The sequence below is a fragment of the Tursiops truncatus genome, chromosome X (genome assembly GCF_011762595.2).
Source record: "Tursiops truncatus isolate mTurTru1 chromosome X, mTurTru1.mat.Y, whole genome shotgun sequence".
NCBI lineage: Eukaryota > Metazoa > Chordata > Mammalia > Artiodactyla > Delphinidae > Tursiops > Tursiops truncatus.
In genome coordinates, this window is record NC_047055.1 from 126315530 (window position 1) to 126338961 (window position 23432).

At 40.6% G+C, this 23432-nt stretch overlaps 1 long non-coding RNA gene across 1 annotated transcript in view; it reads right to left on the bottom strand.

The window, feature by feature from the left end:
- Positions 1 to 383: 383 nt before the first annotated feature.
- LOC141277538 (uncharacterized) overlaps positions 384 to 23432 on the bottom strand; it is a 56927-nt gene continuing 33878 nt past the window's right edge. The window contains exons 2-4 of the long non-coding RNA XR_012329104.1: positions 1242 to 1371; positions 596 to 658; positions 384 to 444 (exon numbers count right to left, since the gene is read on the bottom strand). This is a non-coding gene — a long non-coding RNA (uncharacterized lncRNA). The remainder of the gene's footprint in view (positions 445 to 595; positions 659 to 1241; positions 1372 to 23432) is intronic.

A 23432-nucleotide genomic window follows, 5' to 3' on the forward strand; every position in this document is an offset into this window, starting at 1 on the left:
TGTGTTTCTGATTCATTGAACCCATGCCCTTTTAACATTGTCTTATTTTTTTGTCATATATGTATGATAATAAATGTTATTAATTTAATTATAAACACAATACATTGATTATGCATTATACATTACTATTTACATATAAAATATATCACTTATTAGTATATAATATATATGAGAGAGGGTAGGAGGGAGACGCAAGAGGGAGGGGATATGGGGATATGAGTATACATATAGCTGATTCACTTCGTTATACAGCAGAAACTAACACATTGTAAAGAAATTATACTCCAATAAAGATGTTTTATAAAATGTATTATATATGGATAACTATATATATGTTTTTCTTTTATCCAACCAACACATATTTATTGTGTACCCACTACTTACCAGGGGTTACATACTTGAACAGGCAGATACACAAATCTCTGGACTCATGGTGTTTATATTCTGGGTCAGAGGCAGAGAATAAACAAGAAGAAACACAGAAATGAGACTATTTGAGCTCACTGTCAACACCATGCAGTTAATAGGATGCGGAGAGAGAGAAACTTGGGGAGAAAGTATTCCATGTCAGGGTCCTTGGTGAACCCCCCCTCACCTCACTATAAATACGGGTGTAGACACCAAGCATGTTCAAGGTCAGCTGGCATCTCTTTTCAACCTTAAATGCAAGAAGCCAAGAATGCACAATTCACAAATCACTGTAAAAGAACTAGTCATATAAACGATTCTGTGAGTTTTCATAGAAACTCCCCAATAAATGAATATTTATTCCCTCACAGTATGGGTATCCGTGAATCCAGGGATACCACTACATATAGCCCAACTGTTAAACAAAAGATTTTTTTTCACCATGACTTGCAGAGGAAAACACAGTCATATTCTGGGAAAAGGTATCAAGGGAGACCTAACGCATTCAAGAGACAAATCTGTTCCTCCGTTTCTGTGGCTGCAGGGAGAGACAAAGTGCAGCGTTACCTGTTGGCAAGGCAACGAACAGTCAAGAATCAGTTTAGACCCACAGTGCCAGCTCTGAACCTGACAATGAGATATCATCTACATTTCCATTTTAGCCCTGCTGCAGCAGAACCCATAAATCACTGGGATTTGGGCTGTTTAGATAATGACTGTGTGAATGGGTGATGTGAGCTCCATTCAGGGAAAAGGTTATGGGGTTTGGACCACCGTGTGTAGGGAAGAACATTGGCGAATGGTGTTTTTGCCATATGAGAAGGCAGACTTACGACTCGCTCGCTGTGGACTGCAATTGGCGTATCTTCAGCAGAGAACAAATCCACTGATCTCTCCAGGGAAGGGCTCAAGTTAGCAAGTGACAGATCCCAGGTTTATGAAGCAGCATTAGTTATATAATTCCTTGGGAAAAAAAGAAAAAAAAATGATGTAGACAATCTCCCTGGGTTTATTTTTCTTTTATGATTTTTACTTTAAAAATCATTTTGAAGACATCCCCTTAGGTAAATTATTTTATTACAAGCCAAAGAATCAACTCTAATTCACTTCTCTAGAGGTTTTCCAACTCCTATAAAGATGATAATATAGACAGTAAAATTTAACTGACTTCTAAGAAATCTTCTGTCAGGAATTTCATTTGAGATTGTCTTGAACTTTTAACGGCTTTTTTTTTCCTAATCAGATTCTGCTCCTTCTTGAGAAGCCTTCAATTTATACTTCTGGCTTGAGACAGTGTCACAAATATTGTAGAATGACCTTTAATTTGGTGTTTCAGGCTTTGATCATGAAACCAAACCTGACATGAAACACAGGGTTTATTTTGTTTTTTTTAATGCTAAATCATAACGTAACAATGATTTCACTGTAAATTTTAACATAACCATTAATTCTGGTCAAAACTTAAGTTTCCAAAATGTTATTACAATTTCAGAACTGCTTTATGATACTATTGCCACAGGACAATTCTATCAATGGAATTTTCCAGGCTGGGACCAGAGACTATTTATAATAAATATGCTAATATATAAACTACTCACTTTGGGCTTCCCTGGTGGCGCAGTGGTTGAGAGTCTGCCTGCCGATGCAGGGGACGCGGGTTCGTGCCCCGGTCCGGGAAGATCCCACATGCCGTGGAGCGGTTGGGCCTATGAGCCATGGCCGCTGAGCCTGCATGTCCGGAGCCTGTGCTCTGCAACGGGAGAGGCCACAGCAGTGAGAGGCCCGCATACCGCAAAAAAAAAAAAAAAAAAACCAAAATAAACTACTCACTTAACTATGAATAACAGGTAATTTTAGGGAAAAATGTCACAATGATAAGCTTTGGGCATATAAATTCATTCCAATGTCTAAAATTATACCCTTTGTATTTTTTTGGTAAAGCATTTGATTTTGTTGTACTTCTCTTCTTTTTTTTTTTTTCTTTTTGGCAGTACACAGGCCTCTCACTGCCGTGGCCTCTTCCGTTGCGGAGCACAGGCTCCGGACGTGCAGGCTCAGCGGCCATGGCTCACGGGCCCAGCCGCTCCGCAGCATGTGGGATCTTCCCGGACCAGGGCACGAACCTGTGTCCCCTGCATCAGCAGGCAGACTCTCAACCATTGCGCCACCAGGGAAGCCCTGCACTTCTCTTCTGAAGAGAGTCTATGAGTAGTTTTTGTTTCATAGAAAAGTTGAGAGGAAGGTACAGAGATTTATCTGGCTGACTCGGTGGGCCCAGCAGGGGTTGACAGGTGAAGGGGTCCTTGCTGAGAGGTGGGATTTGGGATATCACAGGTCATCATTTACCTGTGGACACACCAGGTGTAGCATAGAGTTCCCTGGTGTACTTTAGTCTCCCCATGAACTGGAAGCAGAAAAATCCAAGAAGAGGCCAGGTGTAGGGTAGCAAGGGGGGGGGTCATCTATGTCTCCTGGGTCAGTCATTAACTTGAGCTCACATCAGTCACACAGATCACCAATCCCACGCCTTCGAGATGAATTCTGGAGTCCATAAGCCGAAAGGCTAGAGCTGCTCCTGATTGGAAATCTCCCATCAACTGGACAGTCAAACCCACCCTTTCTAAAAATCAGTGACTCCGTTTAGGGACATGGGGAAGAAGGGATTGGTAGGTGAGATCTGGCCACTCTTTTCAGGGGATACACGGTATGAAGATGTTCTGAGGCTCGCTGGGCTGAATCACGGCGGGATTGTTTCCAGCAAGCTTAATTATATGACTTAGGAAAAGGGAAACACTTCACCTTCCTGAATGCTTTGTCACTTGCCTGACACTGCTCAAGAAACACCTCTCTTTTCCCTTCCTTCTCTCCTTCCTTCTCTCCCCCTTCTATCTCTTCCTTCTTTCCTTCATGCACTCAATGTGGATTAAGTACCTTCCACTTCTAAGGCTTTCTGCTGAAAATGGAATTAGGGAAAGAAGTGGTCAGGGATCTTTGCCCTTGAGAGGTCCACAGGCTATAGCAAAAGGCTAAGGCTTCATAGAATTTCGATGGGGTTCCATGACTGCTACTCCCCAGGAGCCATGGAAACACGGAAAAGAGAAAACTTCCTCAACAATATACCCACGTTTTTAAGTAAAAGCTATGACCACAATATAGTTGGTAACGTTTAACACAAAGTGACGAAAAGCAGAGTAGGAATATGAAACATATTTCAAAATTAGAGCTGACACTGAGGATTATTCCATGCATGGCCCTGTCGGACGTGCTGCACTCATTCGAAACGCGTCCCTGGGTGGTGATCAGCAAGACCAAGACCTCAAATAGAATTCCTAAATGTTACATCAGAGGAGGACGCATTAAGAAACACAGAAGAATCCCGTGACTTGATTTGCAAGACATCTGCTGAATGTCAGGAGACTCATGTCTGGCTGGACGTAGGAGGCATCAAGAATTAGACGTCACATCTCAGGAATCCTGCTTCCAGAAGATGTGCGGCACCCTGGTCTCGCACTGCCCACTGAACAGCCACAACAGGGTGTACAGAGTCGTGTGAGAGGAAGCAGTGCCGCAGACGGGCAGTGATTCCTCTTATGAAATAAATCGTCCAGCCAGTAAGAGCACAGAGCACAGAAACAGCCATGAGTGATACCAGAATCTTGTGAAGATTCACTCTTGTAAAGAAGCACAACTGAATGTAAACTGGTGCAGCCACTACGGAGAACAGTAGAAGGTTCCTCAAAAAAACTAACAATAGAGCTACCATATGACCCAGCAATCGCACTCTCGGCCATGTACCCAGAGAAAACCATAATTCAAAAAGAGTCATGCACCCCAATGTTCACTGCAGCACTATTTACAATAGACATGGAAACAACCTAAATGTCCATCAATGGATGGATAGAGAAGATGTGGTCCATAGATACACAATGGAACATTACTCAGCCATAAAAGAGAATGAAATAATGCCATTTGCAGCAACATGGATGGACCTAGAGATGATCATACTGAGTGAAGTAAGTCAGACAGAGAAAGACAAATGTCATATGATATCACTTATTATATGTGGAAAGTAAGGAAAAAGGGTACAAATGAACTTATTTACAAAACAAAAGGAAAGTCACAGATGTAGAAAACAAACTTATGGTTACCGGGGGAGAAAGGTGAATTGGGAGATTGGGAGATTGGGATTGACATATACACACTACTATACATAAAATAGATAACTAATAAGGACCTACTGTATAGCAGAGGGAACTCTACTCAATACTCTGTAATGGCCTATATAGGAAAATAATCTTAAAAAAGAGTGGATATATGTATAACTGAGTCACTTTGCTGTACCCCTGAAACTAACACAACATTGTAAATCAACTAGACTCCAATAAAAAAATTTTTTTAATGATTATCAGAGCAGCAACACTGCCTGCCATATTGAAACGGAGCAGGACGCTGTGGTCCTTGCCCCCCATGTCTTCCCCCTGCCTTTTTGTCTGTAGAAAAACTCTGGCCAAAGAATAAGTTTGATCAGAGAAGTGAGAAAATACAGAAACAAAGGACAACAGTCCAACAACGCTAAATAATAATAGCTTAGTCATTACGCAAAGTCAAAGACCTTTAGTTCCTCCTCAAGGGCTATCGATAATATTCTGAGCCACGTCCTGTGAGCTGTCTTGTAGATACTGAAACCCCACCAGGCGGAAGACGTGAACTACATGATGACCAGGCTGTAGCCGTGACACAGGCTGCCACAATTCTGAGAACTGGCCTCAAGGAAATGGGAACAACCAACCCTGGAACTGAAGGCTAACTGTACCTAAAACAATCAAGATGACTCTGGTCAGACCACCAAGGACCAATTTCAAGATGACGGTCTGAGCTGACATCGCTGTTTCTGCACATAGCCCCCTCCCTCTGTCTATAAGAGCTCTTGCCCCCTGATTGTCAGGCGGGGGGCGGAGTTCCCCCTGGTTGCCAGCACCGAAAATAAAGCAAACTTTCCTTTCCACCAACCTTGCTTCTTTTTTGGCTTTGGACCGGCGAGCAGCTGGACCCCACTTTTGGTTACAGTATCAGTAAACAAAGGATGTTGTAGCCGTCAAGCCACTACATCACAGCCACCCTGACGATCAGCCCTGAGGGAACTCAGGTTGGAAATGCCCACCACTGCAGCCAACTCCAACAAGTGCACAGAGCAGACTCGGGATGCAGAAGACACAGGATGCTGGCCCCAGATAGCTGAGGTGCAGATCGAAGGAACGATTTCAGTGAGCCCAGACTTTGCATCTCCCCATACCTAGAGAAGCTATGTAAATTGCTTAACTTGAGATAACTGGTTTTCTCTCATTCACAGTAATCTTTTTGATTTTGACTACCCGATCTTTGTTGCAAAACCGCCTATATATCCTGGATCCTCCCTCACCTCTTCAGAACACTTTCTTAGTGTTATCTGAGATGCTGTGTCCTGGGCTTGAAGTCCTCAGAATGTCCACCAAGTAAAACATAATCGTCAACTTTTAGGTTGTGCTTTTTTTCTTTTTCTTTTTTTTTCCAGTGCATAACTTTCCTGCCTTAAACTTTCTTAAAACCTTAAATTTCAAACAGTATTGCAGTTCCCTAAAAAAGTTAAACAGAGTTTCCTAAGTCCCAGAAATTTCAGTCCTTGGTTAATACCCCCAAAGAACCGAAGGCAGGGCTCTAACAAACACTTTTATACCCATGCGTCTATCAGTGGATGAATGGATAAACAAAACGTGGTCCATCTACACGAGGGAATGTGGTCCATACCTACGATTCAGCCTTAAAAAGGCAGGACATCCCGCCATGCTACAACATGGGTCACCCTTGTGGATTTGCTGCTCAGTGAAAACGGGCAACCCCAGAAAAGCAAAAAGACAAATACTATATGACTGCACTTATATAGAACCTAGGGCAGTCATATTCATAGAGACAGAGTAGAATGGTGTTCTGTTGCAAAAAGCTGTACACGTGGGCCTTCCCTGGTGGCGCAGTGGTTAAGAATCTACCTGCCAAGGCAGGGGACACAGGCTTGAGCCCTGGTCCAGGAAGATCCCACATGCCACGGAGCAGCTAAGCCCATGCACCACAACTACTGAGCCTGCGCTCTAGAGCTCGTGAGCCACAACTACTGAGCCCATGTGCCTAGAGCCCGTGCTCCGGAACAAGAGAAGCCACCGCAATGAGAAGCCCGCGCACCGCAATGAAGAGTAGCCCCTGCCCGCCGCAACTAGAGAAAGCCCGTGTGCAGCAACGAAGACCCACTGCAGCCAAACTTAAATTAATTTTAAAAAAAAAAGCTTTACATGTGTAGGGAGAGCACTGGAAGATGTTCCATTTTCTGTATTTATTTTCTGCATATTAATTTTTTAAATGTTTTAGTTTTTTCATTTAAAATTTTAATAGTTTTTTAAAGGTTTCTGTCCATTTGCAGTTATTAGCAAATATTGCCTTTATTTCCCCGTATTGTAAAATACATCCTGAGCCTGTCTTACACCCACTTATACCTCCCACTGCTGCACCCCTATCTTGCTCCGCCCCCCTCCCCACTGGGAACCACTAGTTTGTTCTCTATATCTGTGAGTTTCCTTCTCTGTTATATTCACTAGTTTGTTGTATTTTTTAGATTCCACATATAACTGATTATCATATACTACTTCTTTGTCTGACTTATTTCATTTTACATAGTACCCTCCAAGTCCATCCAAATTGCTGCAAATGGCAAAATTTTGTTTCTCTTTGTGACTTATTTCATTGTATATTTATATATACCACATCATCTATATCAGTCATCTGTTGATGGACACTTAGGTTGCCTCCATGTCTTGTAATTAATGCTGCTTTTGTAAATAATGCTGCTATAAACATTGAGGTAGTATCTTTTCAAATTGGTGTTTTAAAAGCTTTTGCACAGCAAAGGAAACCATCAACAAAATGAAAAGACAACCTACAGAATGGGAGGAAATATTTGCAAATGATATGACCTGTAAGGGATTAATATCCAACACATATAAACAGCTCATATTGCTACAACTCCACATCAAAAAAAAAAAAACCACACAACCCAATTGAAAAATGGGCAGAACAACTGAATATACAGTTTTCCAAAGAGGAAATGCAGATGGCCAACTGGCACGTGGAAAGATGCTCACCATCGCTAATCATCAGGGAAATGCAAATGAGAACCACAATGAGATATCACCTCGCATCTGTCAGAAAGGCTAGCATGAAAAAGAACACAACATGTTGGCGAGGATGTAGAGGAAAGGGAACCCTCGTACCCTGCTGGTGGGAATGTAAATTGCTATAACCACTAGGGAGAACAGTATGGAAGTTTCTCAAAAAACTAAAAATACAACTATCATATGACCCAGTAATTCCACTCTGGGGCATATATCTGTAATATTTAGATTTTTTAAAACAAATATGTTAATCTTATCTATTTTTCCAAGAAGATCCCTTGATGTTTTTATCTGGATTCATGTTTAAAACGGAAGAGATTTTTGTCCTTTATATTTCCCTGTCAATTCTCAGCATGGAGCATAAACTCCAGTGCCTGCTGTGTTCTCAGTAACTATTTCTGGCAGAGTGAATGAATGAAACCATCGCACATATTACTTCATATTATATAAAACCACATTTAGCGTTCAGAGCATTTGTGCTTTCCCAGTACTTGGAGGCATCATGAATATGGGCTTATTATATTCAGGAATAAGTAAAATGGTGCTGTTAAAAAAAAAGTTTAGGGGACTAAGAGATACAAATGACTATGTATAAAATAACTTACGCAGGTATAATGCACAGCACGGGGAATACAGCCAATATTTTACGCTAACTACGAATGGAGTATAACCTTTAAAAATTGTGAATCACTGTATTGTTTACCTGAAACTTATATAATATTGTACACCGACTATACTTCAATTAAAGATAAGTTATAATAAGGCGTTTATAGAGGTGATACATGCAAGACCTCTCCCATAAAGCCAATTGGCAACTTCAAACAGATAGTAAGTATAAAATGCATGACATCGTGGCAGAAGAAAACGTCAGAATGAAGGAATTGGAGCTCATGGTGTGACAAAGGTCACTGGGCAAATTGTTCCAGCTTTAAAAAGGGGTGGTGACACCCTTTCTTAAATCTTTGCAACACTAAGATTTAATAACTATTGAATAAATAAAGCAACTCTGAGATTTTACGGTTTTATTTAACCGGTTTTTCTCTTTGGCAAAGCCAAACCACCAGCTAGCTAAGAAAGTCAAATGCCAGACAGCACGACAGCACCATGAAAGATGAGGCAATCAACCTTAGAAAAAATAAATTTTAAGACAATACTTCCTAATGCAAATTATCACACATACAGAAACAAGACTGCCTGAGCTTGGATTTAGGAGTAGAAGCAGAAACATTTTCAAACTGATCACAATATCACTGAAGTGTTTTCCACGGAGAGACCATCAGTTCAGTATGAAGTAGTGTCGGACTTACGGAACATTTTTACCTACCCCATTTCTTTGATCACAACTCTTTTTGAATGAAGGAGGGCGAAGATGGAGATTCATAAATACTGAAATTTGTCAAATTCACACACACTGAAGACAGAAACCACTAACGTGTCCTAAGCTTATTGTACTCTAAGTTCATGGTTGTACTTTTACAGTCTCTAAATTGGATAATGTGTCTTCAGGCATATACTGGAATTCATTGGGAGTAGCTCCTTTTAATATTTTGCTCGAAATTGTGTCTTTTAAGATGCACATTTCTAACAGTGACCCTGTGGTTACACACGCCATTCTATGGATCACATGGCATTTTTATAGCAAAGGGGCACTGTTGGCTTCCTAAGACTTATTTTGTCACTCATCCGGTCATTTTGTCACCCACCTACCTTGCCTGCAACGTTGAGTCCAGCTCCGACATACAATTGACAGAACAATTCTGGGCCTGGGGTCCCAAGACAAAAGCAGTTCTGTTTCCATCAAGGACATTCATTTAGCTCAAACATTAACCGAAAAGACATGTGTTCTGATCAGAAGCAGATAATCCAACCCAACAATTCCTGGATGACACAGGGTACCTCTCAGTGCTTTCTCTCCACATCCGTGTGAACATGCAGACCATCCCTCTGAAATTTTGCTAAACTGCAGATTCTGATTCAGGACCTGAGATTCTGCAATGACCCTCCCCCCCGCCCCCCAGCACAAAATGCTGATGCTGCTTATTTGAAAGACCACACTTTGCAGACCCAAAACCAAGAATGTTGGGTTTTGACGGCTTTGCGGTAACATACAGGCACTAGTGTTGGTTTCCACCTGACGAGATGGAGCTGTGTAAACATGCAGGCACTGTACCCAGGGTTGGTACTAGCTACAAATCCTGTCATGTTTTTTTAACAGCTTTTTTGAGATGTAATTCACATATCATGAAATGCACTCTTACTATTCACAATAGCCAAGCCATGGAAGCTACCCAAATGTCCAACAACAGAGGAATGGATAAAGAAGATGTGGTACATATATACAGTGGAATATTACTCAGCCATAAAAAAGGATGAAATAGTGCCATTTGCAGCAACATGGATGGACCTAGAGATGATCATACTGAGCGAAGTAAGTCAGACAGAAAGAGAAATACCGTGTTATCACTTCTATGTGGAATCTAAAATATGACAAAAATGTACTTATCTATAAAACAGAAACAGACTCACAGATATAGAAAACAGACTTGTGGTTTCCAAGGGGGAAGGGGTCGGGGGAGGGATAGAGTGGGAGTTTGGGATTCGCAGATGCAAACTATTATAAAGAGAATGGATAAACAACAAGGTGCTACTGTAGACCGCTGGGAACTCTATTCAATACCCTGTGATAAACCATAATTGAAAAGAATACAAAAGATGCATATATTTATGTATAACAATCAATTTGCTGTACAGCAGGAATTAACACAACATTGTAAATCAACTATAGCTCAATAAAATAAAATTTTTTAAAAATACACTTTTTTTTTTTTTTGCGGTATGCGGGCCTCTCACTGTTGTGGCCTCTCCCATTGCGGAGCACAGGCTCCGGAGGCGCAGGCTCAGCGGCCATGGCTCACGGGCCCAGCCACTCTGCGGCATGTGGGATCTTCCCGGACCGGGGCACGAACCCGCATCCCCTGCATCGGCAGGCGGACTCTCAACCACTGCGCCACCAGGGAAGCCCCCAAAAATACACTCTTTAAAGTGTACAGTGCAGTGGTTTCTTAGTATATTCAGAGTTGTGCAAACATCCCCACCGTCTATCCCAGAACATTTTCATCACCCTAGAAGCACATCTTTTACCCATTAGCAATCCCTCCCCACCCTCCGTCCCAGACTATAACCACCAATCTGCTTTCTGTCTCTATAGATTTTCATATGTTTACAAGGCATTCCACATAAACGGAATCACACACATTGTGTCTTTTAGGACGGGCTTCTTTCACTGAGCACAGTGCTTTCTCTGTTTTAAATACATATTATGAACAATCACAGTGGAGGTGCTAGAAAAATTGTCACTGCTAAACTAAAACATATATACAATTTCCAGACAATGTATACATAATGCACATAGATATTCCTTATGTTGACCTGATATAGTGAACACACTCAAACCTAACAGTTGCTAGATGTTCATGTACATTGTAGCAAGCTTGTGTGGTTTTAAATACCTTGGAAGAATATTATGTTGTAGCCTGTATATAGGAGTGAAGCAACAGATACTCAGACAACAATACATTTTAAAGTTTGTAACCTAATTTTAGATGTCTAATTCTGTCCCTTTGTCCTATTTTCTAACTTCTCTGTACATTTTTCTAAGTGTACTCGTTACCACAAGGGCATTTGGTAATTATTTTCCCCAGAACTGTTTACTCATCCAACAACAACTAGGAATATTATGAATTAGTTTGGTGCATAGAGTCTGTCCCGCCCTCCCAGTGGTGGTTGAAAAGAGTGAGATAATTTTCACAACCGCAACCGGTCATTTTAATCAGACACACTGACATATTCTAGAACAAGGTACCAAATGGGGGATGGATTTTCTCACAGTAATCCTATCGCCTTGTTCAATAACAAGGACTTTTCTTTCAGCATTATCCCAATCATGGAACTACTGTTTTGTATAAAAATTACTTGATAAAAGAAATAAACGTCTTGACTTCATTCACGCAGAGTGCGGGGAATTTGGCTAAATAATTCCCTCCATAACTAATCTTGACAGCCCGGTGCAAACTGCAAAGCCAACAGTTTTGCTTTAAAGGTCAATACTTCATCCAGGTTTATTGCAGTGAGGAAATCCTCCTTCTTCAATGCCTTTCAATCCTCTTTCCATCAATAACACCATTCTCCGTTTCTGGTAATAGCTTGCAATGGATCATTAGATAAATGCCTTTTTAATGAAGAGAATCCAGGTGTACTAGTAAACTACCATGATGGAGTATCTTTAATCTGTCAGCTGCATTAGTCCCGGACAGGCTCTCATGCTCTTTTCTTACTGATTCTGTTTCATGGGCCAGCCCTTTCCTGGCTCTAATGATGACAGCTCATGTATTACTTTATGAGAATACAGAAACATTTCCATTGCCAGCCTGCAGACTTCCCCCATCCCCAAAGACGGGCAATTCAGAAAGCCGCTTCCCCAGTACAGGAGCTAAGCGCTTCCCTTTGCTTCCCCAGCAGGCATTTCTAAAATTGCCGTACACATGCGGAATTAATCACCGTGACTTCAATTGTTTCTCATCCTTTTTTTTTTCCTCTCTACCAGTGTACTGAAGACGCACACGCAGAACCATCAGGGCCTCGACTATGATCCCTAAAACGTTAAATGACACGGACACCAAACATATCTTCTTTTTAAAAGATCAGGATAATTGTCACTCTTAGAGTGAGATTCCAGTATGCTCCAGCAGCAGGCTCTTGATATGAACTGAGAAAGTACTCAGGACCAGAATCTCAGTGGACTCACAATAATAAAACACTCATTTTTAGGATAACTAAAAGCAACCTTTTTTTAAAAAAAAAACTGAAGTATATTTGATTTACAATGTTGTGTTAGTTTCCGGTATACAGCAAAGTGATTCAGTTATATATACACATACAAACACACACTTTTTCAAATTATTTCCATTATAGGTTATGACAAGATATTTAATAAGGTTCTGTGTGTTCTACAGTAGGTCCTTGTTGTATGTCTATTTTATATATAGTGGTGTGTATCAGCTAATCCCAAAGGCTTAATTTACCTTTCCCCTTTGGTAACCATAAATTTGTTTTCTATGTCTGTGAGTATATTTTTGTCTTGTAAATAAGTTCATTGATATTATTATTTCTGTTTTGTAAGTTCATTTCTATCATTATTTTAGATTCCACATATAAGCGATATCATATGGTATTTGTCTTTCTCTTTGACTTATTTCACTTAGTATGATCACCTCTAGGTCCTTCCATGTTGCTGCAAATGGCATGATTTCATTCTTTTTTATGGCTGAGTAGTATTCCCAAAACAACCCCTTTTAAAACCATTAGCTAGAGCTGAGGTGGAGAGAAGTATCTCGTATTTCTATCACTTTCTAACAGTGAAGATTTCTCCTCTTTCAACCACCTAGAGAAGGATGGGCAGTTGGGGAAGGTGATTTTTAGCTATTATTGGGAAGATCGTTATTATTTTTAATCCTATCCTACAACTTAGATTCTTATGTTTATAACATATGAATATGTTAGGAAAGGACAGAAAAATTAGGGGCCTGAAATGTTTCTAGGCAGCCAAGGAAGAAGTAATAAAGTAGACAGAGCAGCAGGGAGGAGATGCAGTAAAAGCTTTACCTGCCTTAAAATGGAATTGGCAACCAGGATGCCCTTCAACAGGTGATGGACAAGTGCTCTGTGGTCCATCCAGCCAATGGAACACTGAGTGATACAAAGAAATAAGCTACATCTTCTTTATCCATTCATCTGTCGATGGACACTTAGGTTGCTTCCATGACCTGGCTATTGTAAATAGTGCTGCAATGAACATTGGGGTGCATGTGTCTTTTTGAATTACGGTTTTCTCAGGGTATATGCCCAGCAGTGAGATTGCTGGGTCGTATGGTAGTTCTGTTTTTAGTTTTTTAAGGAACATCCATACTGTTCTCCACAGTGGCTGTATCAATTTACATTCCCACCAATAGTGCAAGAGGGTTCCCTTTTCTCCACACCCCCTCCAGCATTTACTGTTTCTAGATTTTTTGATGATGGCCATTCTGACCGGTGTGAGGTGATACCTCACTGTAGTTTTGATTTGCATTTCTCTAATAATGGAATACAATGGAATATTACTCAGCCATAAAAAGAAACAAAATTATTTGTAGTGAGGTGGATGGACCTAGAGTCTGTCACACAGAGTGAAGTAAGTGAGAAAGAGAAAAACAAATACCGTATGCTAACGCATATGTAGGGAATCTAAAAAAAAATGATACTGTTGAACCTAGTGACAAGGCAAGAATAAAGACATAGACAGAATGGACTTGAGGACACGGGGAGGGGGAAGGGTAAGTTGTGACAAAGTGAGAGAGAGGCATGGACATATATACACTACCAAACGTAAAATAGATAGCTAGTGGGAAGCAGCCGCATAGCACAGGGAGATCAGCTCGGTGCTTTGTGACCGCCTGGAGGGGTGGGATAGGGAGGGTGGGAGGGAGGGAGATGCAAGAGATATGGGAACATATGTGTATGTATAGCTGATTCACTTTGTTATACAGCAGAAAGTAACACACCATTGTAAAGCAATTATACTCCAATAAAGACGTATTTAAAAAGGAGAGAGAGAGAGAGAAATCAGCTATCGAGCCATGAAAAGACAGGGAGGAAACTTAAATGCATGTTAGTACGTGAAAGCAGCCCATCCGAAGAGGCTACACACCATATGCTTTCAACTCTGTGCCATGCTGGAAAAAGCAAAGAGTAAAAACACAAAAATATCATTGCTTGCGAGAGGTACAGGGTTAGGGAGGAAGGAATAGGGTGGCAGTGGGGGTGGGGGGAGGCACAGGGGATTTTTACAGGCAGTAAAGGTATTCTGTTTGATGTTTTAATGCTGGATGCCTGACATTAAGCATTTTTCGACACCCCAAACACTGTACAATATGAAGTGTGAATCCTCATGTAAACTGCGTATCTTCATGAGTGTCTCAGTGTGGGTTCATCAACTGTATCAAACACACACCACCAATGTGAGATGCTGCTAAAATGTCTGGAGAACAGCGTGTGTACAGGGACTATATACTTTCCACTGAACTTTTCTGTAAGCCTAAAATTCCTCTAAGGAAAAAAAAAATTCATTTGCTTTAAAGAATCATAGGACAACTCTTGAACCACAAAAGTTCATTCAAGACTCTCTAAAACATTCTGCTGCACAAAGTAAGCCAGAAACAAGAGTACATGGTGTGTGATCCATTTATATGAAATTCGAGAAAAACATAAATCTGATCTAGAGTGATAAAAGTAGATCGGGGGACTTCTCCGGTGGTCCAGCGGTTAAGACTGCGCGCTCCCAATGCAGGGGGCCTGGGTTCTATCCCTGGTCGGGGAACTAGATCCCACATGCATGCTGCAACTAAGAGTCTGCATGCCGCAACTAAGAGTCTGCATGCCGCAACTAAAGATCCTGCACACAGCAACGAAGATCCCGCGTGCCGCAGCAAAGACCCAGAGCAGCCAAATAAGTAAATAAATAAATTTTAAAAATATTTTGAAAAATTACATCAGCGTTTGTTTGCCTGCTACTGGGTAGGTGGGAGTAGTGACTGAAAAGGGAAACGGAAATATGTGGAGAAATTCAAACATTCTGTAACTTCCCTCTGTGCTATTTACCTCAAAGTGTATGTGTGTCCGATTTTTATTTAAAGACTTAAGAGGAGGAAGTCAAAATGAATTTATTAAACATTTCAAATGCCGAGAACTTAGATATCCAATATGGGGGGCTACAGCCACGGTCAAGTTAGATAATGTGATGTTTTCCAAATTAATATAACGGTAACTTTTCAATGAGGGTGATTAATTTTATGCCTTTTCAGATCTAGCTCTTGTCTCTCCTCCAAATTCAGTATAATGACTTTAAGTGTAAAATTTCTAAAACTAAGTATATTGGCAAGAAATTCTGTTTATGGTGATAGGGAAATGGCTTGTATTGGACTCATCTTTCTGCCAATAACAATGAATCAAAATATTAAAAAATTTGTATTCTGAAGCAGGGCAACCAAACAGAAGAATGCGAGGTGTCAACATCCTCATGTAAAGAGAGAGAAAAATAGATGAGATCTGGGCACGTATCTGACTGGTCACCTGAGGGCACTCCCTGTGTGACAGTACAAGTAACCGGGGGGGGGGGGAAGATCACCCGTTCTCCAGGTTTGGCAAGTCAAGGCTGACCTTCAAGACAGCCCATGACCCTGTAAATCAGGGGTGCCCATCTGCAATGAAGGGGGGTCACAGAAGGCTGTGCTCAAAAGTCAGTACAAATTCCCTTAAAAATCTTGGCCTGACTGCTCATTGCATCGATTCAGTGTGAGCCTCAAAGGACCGTAATACAGAACGGTCTCGGGAAAGCCAAACTGCTGAGCAGAGATTTCATGAGTTTCCCTGGACTGGAGAAACAGACTAGAGATCTCATCAGTGGACTGGAGTAAAATGGCATTCACGACAGTATCAAGAGACGAATTAATTCAGGATAAGGGTGACAAACATGGGATACCTGTACCTGAAAAATACATATTCTTTCTTTTGTCTATTCCAGGCATTATATTCCAGAAATTAAATAATTTATATACATCAGACATAATCATATTGATACCAGTTATAAATATTAAAGTAATATTAGTATTAATTATATCATGAATAAACAATATCATTTATCTACTACTATTAGGTATATTATATATAAGGATATAATTTCTATATTATAATGCCTGGAATAAAAGAAGAAAATGTGGAGAATTCGCACTCGACCAAGAATTTCTCTGCATCTACTGATATCAAGCTGTGATTCCACTCATGTGGACTTTAAAATGTCAAAATCATAGACTCAGAAAGTAAAATATTGGTTGTCAGGGTTTGGAGGAAGAGATGGGCAGTTTTTGTTTTTGTTTTGCGGTACGCGGGCCTCTCACTGCTGTGGCCTCTCCCGTTGCGGAGCACAGGCTCCGGACGCGCAGGCTCGGCGGCCATGGCTCACGGGCCCAGCCGCTCCGCGGCATGTGGGATCTTCCCGGACCGGGGCATGAACCCGCGTCCCCTGCATCGGCAGGCGGACTCTCAACCACTGCGCCACCAGGGAAGCTCAGATGGGCAGTTTTACAGCAGGAAAAGGGTTCAGGAGATGGATGCTTGGTGGTGGTTGTACAATATTATGAATATACGGTACATTCTATGTTACGTGTATTTAACCACAATTAAAAAATTGGGGAGGGGGGGAGGGAAAATGCGATAGTAGCCAAAGAAGAGACAGATTGAAGGGATAAAACAGTCTAGAATTTGACTTGCATATGTGTAGACTTTTCGTAAACAAAAGTGATGAAGAAATGCAGTGGGAAAGGAAAATATTTTCAACGAGTGTTGCTGAAATCCGTCGATATCCATACGGATAAAAATGAACTTCAACCCCCACGTCTGAGGATGCATACAACTCAACTCAAAATGATTTAAAATGTAAGCACTGACCACGAGGAAGATGATTAAATTACGTTTTTGCAAAATTAAATATTCTTCTCAGAGCTAAACAAGTGAATGATAAGCATATTAAAATGCCCTCAATGTCATTAGGATTAGGGAACTACTACAATATAAAACCAAAATTAGATGTCATTAGTGCACGTTAGAATAGCTAAGATTTAAAGGAGATCACCACACCAAATGTTGGTGAGGATGTGTTTAAAATGGTGCAAACACTGTGGAAAACTGTCAGCCTGTGTCTTAAAAAGTTACATAAATACAACTTCCATAAACCAGCAATTCCTGTGGATATGTATGAAACCAAGAAAGATAAAGATGCATGTCTTCAAAACGTGTTACACAAGAATATTGATAGCAGATTTATTCATGATAGGTCGAAAGTAGAAATATGCCAGGTAACTATGTACAGGTGAGTAAACAAAACAAAACAAAAACAGCAACAACAAAATAACACAGTCAGACTCAATGAAAAGAAAGAACCACTGATAGGGCTTCCCTGGTGGCGCAGTGGTTGAGAGTTCGCCTGCCGATGCAGGGGACACGGGTTCGTGCCCTGGTCCGGGACGATCCCACATGCCGCGGAGCAGCTGGGCCCGTGAGCCATGGCGGCTGAGCCTGCGTGTCCAGCGCCTGTGCTCCGCAACGAGAGAGGCCACAACAGTGAGAGGCCCGCGTACCAAAAAAAAAAAAAAGAACTACTGATAAACAGCAATATGAAAAATTCTAAAATTAAGAGAAGTGAGACAAAGGAGTAGATACTGTGGATTCCAGTTTTATGAAGTAGGCAAAACTATAGAATCTGATCAATGATTTCTTCTGGTGAGGGGAATGACGGACCTTTCTGGTCCCTCATATCTTGATGGGTTGTGTGTTACACTGTACACACAGGGTAATACTGATTTTTACAGTGAAAACCTGCATTCTATGACATAAATGATTTCTCAATAAAGCTTTCTGAAATAAAAGAGAAATATTCAGGTGATTAGTACATCAAAGAAGAACCTGAATGTAATACATCAGAAGTAGAAACAACAAAAAATAAGAACTTGGGGGTAAAAATTGAGGAAGAGATTTATAGTAGGTGTTTTCATGAATCCGTTTGCGTTTGAAAACAGAAGACCAGTTAGATCTCTAGAATATAATCAAGCCTTATTAAATGAGGTTCAAGGTAACACGTTTATTCTAGGTGAGAGTGTCTGTAAGGCATGGTACCAGGCAGACACATAGACAACAGGACCCAAAAAGAACAATGGTAGGTACAGTCTGTATTTGGGAACAATGACAGTGTACCTCCACGTTGGCTTTGGCTTTGCAGAAATGATGGAGGTAAGGGGGGATGAGATGCTTCGGACTTTATTTTTGATTTCATGTATTTCATGTATTTGACAGCAGGAGCAGGAAATCGGATAAAATAATCACGGTTAGTCCTTTATGGAGTAAAAGTGAGACTCCCGTTACAGAGTGAAAATAAGGCTAAACCTATTCAGCTGAAACTTTCAGAAAGGTCAGAATTCAAGCCAAGACATGGAAGCAACCTAAATGTCCATCGACAGAGGAACGGATAAAGGAGAAGTGGTACGTATATGCAGTGGAGTATTACTCAGCCATAAAAAAGAATGAAATAATGCCATTTGCAGCTACATGGAAGGACCTAGAGATTGGCATACTGAGTGATTTATGTCAAAGACATATATGATATCACTTAAATGTGGGATCTAAAAAAAAAATGATACAAATGAACTTATTTACAATACAGAAATAGACTCACAGACATAGAAAAGAAACTTTTGGTTACCGAAGGGGGGGAGGGATAAATTAGGAGTTTGGGATTAACAGATAACAGACTTCTATATATAAAATAGATAAACAACTAGGTCCTACTGTAGAGCACAGGGAACTATATTCAACACCTTGTAATAAACCATAATGGAAAATACGAAAAAAGAATATGTGTACATATATGTATAATTGAATCACTATGCTGTATACCAGAAACTAACACGACATTGTACATCAACTATACTCCAATAAAAAGAATATGTGGTTGTTTATACTGAATATCATATAATATGTGAAAATCTCGAATGTTCTAATCATTATCTTAATACTCAGGAATACCTTAAAGTTAAAAAGAACACAGAATATGGTCTTCATTTCCATGAACTCAATTTTCAAATTTCTCTGGAATGCGTAATCCCTATTGTACAATGATTTTAAAAATGTAAATTGGGTGTTGGATGAAGCAGTTTCATTGACATTGTACAAATACTAATGTAGAAAATAATTATGTCCACTTTAGCTTAAACCAATAAAACTTTATTCTTTTATCATTTTCACAAAAATAAAAGCCATGGAAAAGAACTGAGGAGATTTATTTTGTAGCTGAGAAAACACAGAAATCTAGTATTCAGATTCTAGGTCGACTAAAGACTTAAGTTTGCATTAGGAATTATGAAATGACCACAGTCATCATACTAGGAAATGTATGCTATGCTCACAAAGGTTTTCCACATGATAAGGCATTGATTATTATCAATATCAATAAGGAGCGTTTGGTGGTTAAAAAAGAAAAGAAAAAAGAACATTATGGCTCAAGAAAGTCAGTTAGACAATTTTTGGAAGAAGGAAATTATAAAACAAAATATGCTCAACTGTTTCAAATCCCAGCCCAAGTAGAACCTCTGAAGAAAACACTACAAGACCAAAACCTGGCTTCATTCAACTGACTCATTTTCAAATATGTTAAGTCAGAAACCAGAGTGGAAAGACAAGGCATTTGATAAATAGTCTAGTAAATTCTATGAAATCCCCCCTTTAGTGCGGCTCATATGAGAAAACAAGACACGGATGGGAGAAGCATTTAACCTCAGAACTTTTTTCTTTGAGCTCCTAAGATGTTGGTGGGCTTCTTCTCAGAAGTTTTCACTGTCTAAAAATTCTTTCACCCAGGGTATTTTGTGCACTGTTTTTGTCAGTTACACAAGGACGATTCCTCAAGCCTTGTTCTGGTCCTTTCTTGGTTTATTCCTTGTTCTTGCTTTATTTCTTGGTTTGCTCTTTGTGCCTCGAGGAATGGTTGCCCATATGCTCTCCTTCTGGTCAACCCACAATTCTTGCTGCCCCCTTAAGGAATCGACTGCAACAAAGCCTTTTGCCATACTGAATCAACGGCAGGCAGAGAAGAGGAAACTTCTTTCTTTGAACTCCTAAGGTGTTGGTGGGCTTCTCTGCTCTGTCCACATTCTTTTTTGTGCAAGAATTGATTCAGTGCACAGCTCTCTTATGAGCCTTAATGCCGGTCACTGAGGAGATTCTGTTTGGCCTGAGGATCTGGAGTGTCCAAACGGCAGGAATTACTTTCCAGGTTTCTGGTAATGGGGATGTGTGCTTTCTTCTTCACGTCTACCACCTCTGACTTCGAGACCTTCGGGAACGTCTCTGGTTTGCATCGCTGGTAGATTTGCCCTCGATTGTGATGATAGCAGTTCCTGTTTCCAACTTCCATCCTGCACTTGGAGATGCGCCGGCATTGCTAGAAGTCTCCTGTTCATGTTGCCCTCTTTCGTAAAACCCGTTGTCTCTGAACTCTATAAAGGATAAAGGCTTCATTCTCTGCCAGTCTATATAAAACTCCACAAGCAGAGTGGGAATTTTCAACTTGCCAGAAATACCATTCAATGATTTCAATTTCCTGCTCCAGCAATTTGTGGAAATTAAAGTGGCTCACTTAGCACGTGTGTGTACACCATCGCCTTGGAATCTTGCACTTGGAACGTTGGCTTGTATCACTGTTTTGTGTTGAACATCTTTTCCTTTTGGCTTTCAAGACATGCGTCATCGTCTCTACAGCTATAAATGCTACTACAACCTGTCAAATAGTTTATGTCATCGATTAAAGGGTAACCGCCCCATACTCTTATAACACATGCCAAATGTACTATCTTTTCTCCTCAACAGAAGTTTGTCCTTATGTTTCGCCTCAAATAGTCCCATCTATGTTAACTACTAACTTGGACCACCTTTTAACTCATGTGTAAATTCTAGAGCAGACTGGCTACACTACGTACAGACCTCCCTCCCCTGTATTATGTAATCTGACAGAGTTATTGAAAGGATAGTTCAAGATAATGATTTGAAAGGACTGTCATAATATTTGAGGGCAGAAAAATCAGGAATATTCCATGAGGACGGTGGTGTCATTCAACGAATGCTACTGTCACAGTAAAGATCAAATTATTGTTAAAATTTTATTACATTTACATCTGGATCTTCTGAAGGGATCCCATGATAACTGTCAGTTGTTCAGAGGTAAAATTCCAAAGTGTGTCAGAGGGAAACTATATTGTGACATTGTTAACTCTCAGAAGAGTACATTTATTTTGGGAAGACACATATCAAACGTCTAGGACTTTTCATATTAGCTACACATGTAAAGTTTATAAGTCATCGCTCAATTCCCTAGAAGAAGAAGTGATCTCATACAATATTTGTCTTTCTCTGTCTGAGTTACTTCACTTAGTATGATCATCTCGAGGTCCATCCATGTTTGCTGCAAATGGCATTATTTTGTTCTTTTACGGCTGAGTAATATTCCACTTATATATGTACCACATCTTCTTTATCCATTCATCTGTCGATGGACACTTAGGTTGCTTCCATGTCTTGGCTATTGTGAATAGTGCTGCTATGAACATTGGGGTGCATGTATCGCTTTGAATTAGAGTTTTTATCTTTTCTGGATATATGCCCAGGAGTGGAACTGCTGGATCGTATGATAGCTCTATTTTTAGTTTTTTAAGGAACCTCCATACTGTTCTCCATAGTGGCTGTACCAGTTTAGATTCCCAGTAAAAGTGGGAATTCCCTTTTCTCCACACCCTCTGCAGCATTTATTATTTGTAGACTTTTCGATGATGGCCATTCTGAATGGTGTGAGGTGACACCTCTTTGTAGTTCTGATTTGCATTCCTCTAATAATTAGCTATGTTGAGCATCTTTTCATCTACCTGTTGGCCATCTGTATGTCTTCTTTGGAGAAATGTCTGCTTAGGTCTTCTGCCCATTTTTTGATTGGGTTGGATTTTGTTTTAAATCACTCATGGAATTTAATAATAGAAGGATCCAATTGTAAGACCTGACTGATGTATATTTATGTCTTCAAGAAATACTAATATTTAGGCTTCCATGGGTGCCGTGCTACATATGGGGAGAGAGAAATTCAGCAGAGATATTTAATAGAATGGGGAGAACGGGGCTCGAGTTGGGGTCACTGAGAATGAGTTCTGGACATAAAGCAAGGTGTAGTACAAGGAATATGATGAAGTTACCTCCTTTCCTATTTCACTGTGTTAGGGTGATGTCCCTAAAATGTGGCAGGTCACTGTGTTGTGTGATTTGTAGCCGTCACACGGTGTGCTTGTGACAGAGGTTGGCTGCATCCCTCTTCCTCTCCCCCGCTGGAATTCCTAGCCCAGCTTCCAGGAGGTTAGTTCCCATCCGTGGGATTTAGGCAAGAGTGACGCATACCACTGCACGCTGTGTCTCCTCCACCCTCTGCCTTTTCCATTGTATGGAAACATACAGTGGCCCAGGTGACCTCCACCTGCTTGATCAGGCAAAGCCTTTTCCGGCCCAGTCTTTGAAGGGACCTCTGGAAGGGACACCACCGCCCATGATGCATTGTGATGTCAGCAAGCCATGAACTCCTGCTGGACGAAGCCACTGTGATCCAGACATTGTTCCTACAACAGGTAGCCTCTCCCGGCAAACACAACGGTCAGACCCAGATTCACACCTCAAGACTTCTGGTAAACCGCTGCCACATGCAGACTCAGGTTATTCATGGTTTTAAAACAAGTGAAAGACATCTAGCCTCTCAGTGACATAGAGGAAAGCAATGGAAGCCATTTATGAAAGACATAGGAGGACCGTTGTTTGAAACCGTCTTTACATCGCTAAGAAATAATTGGTCCTGCTGTAAACCTAACTGTGGTTTCCTCTAAAACGCAACCTGCATCTTGTCCCATCCACGCCAATGTCAAACTCTACCCGCTAATTGTTTTATGTTAAAATTTAAAACCTTTTTCTTTCTTCCCTGAGCTTTGCTTCCCCTTGCATGCCTTAAAGCAAGAAAACCACAAAAAGGTTACACTGAATATTAATGGGACCATTTATAGGATAGAACAACTTGGTGTAATGAAAATAAAGAACTGAGCTTGGTTTTGTTTGTTTTTTGGGCTGCATAGGTTAGTGTTTATTAAAAGCTCGATTTGATTTTTT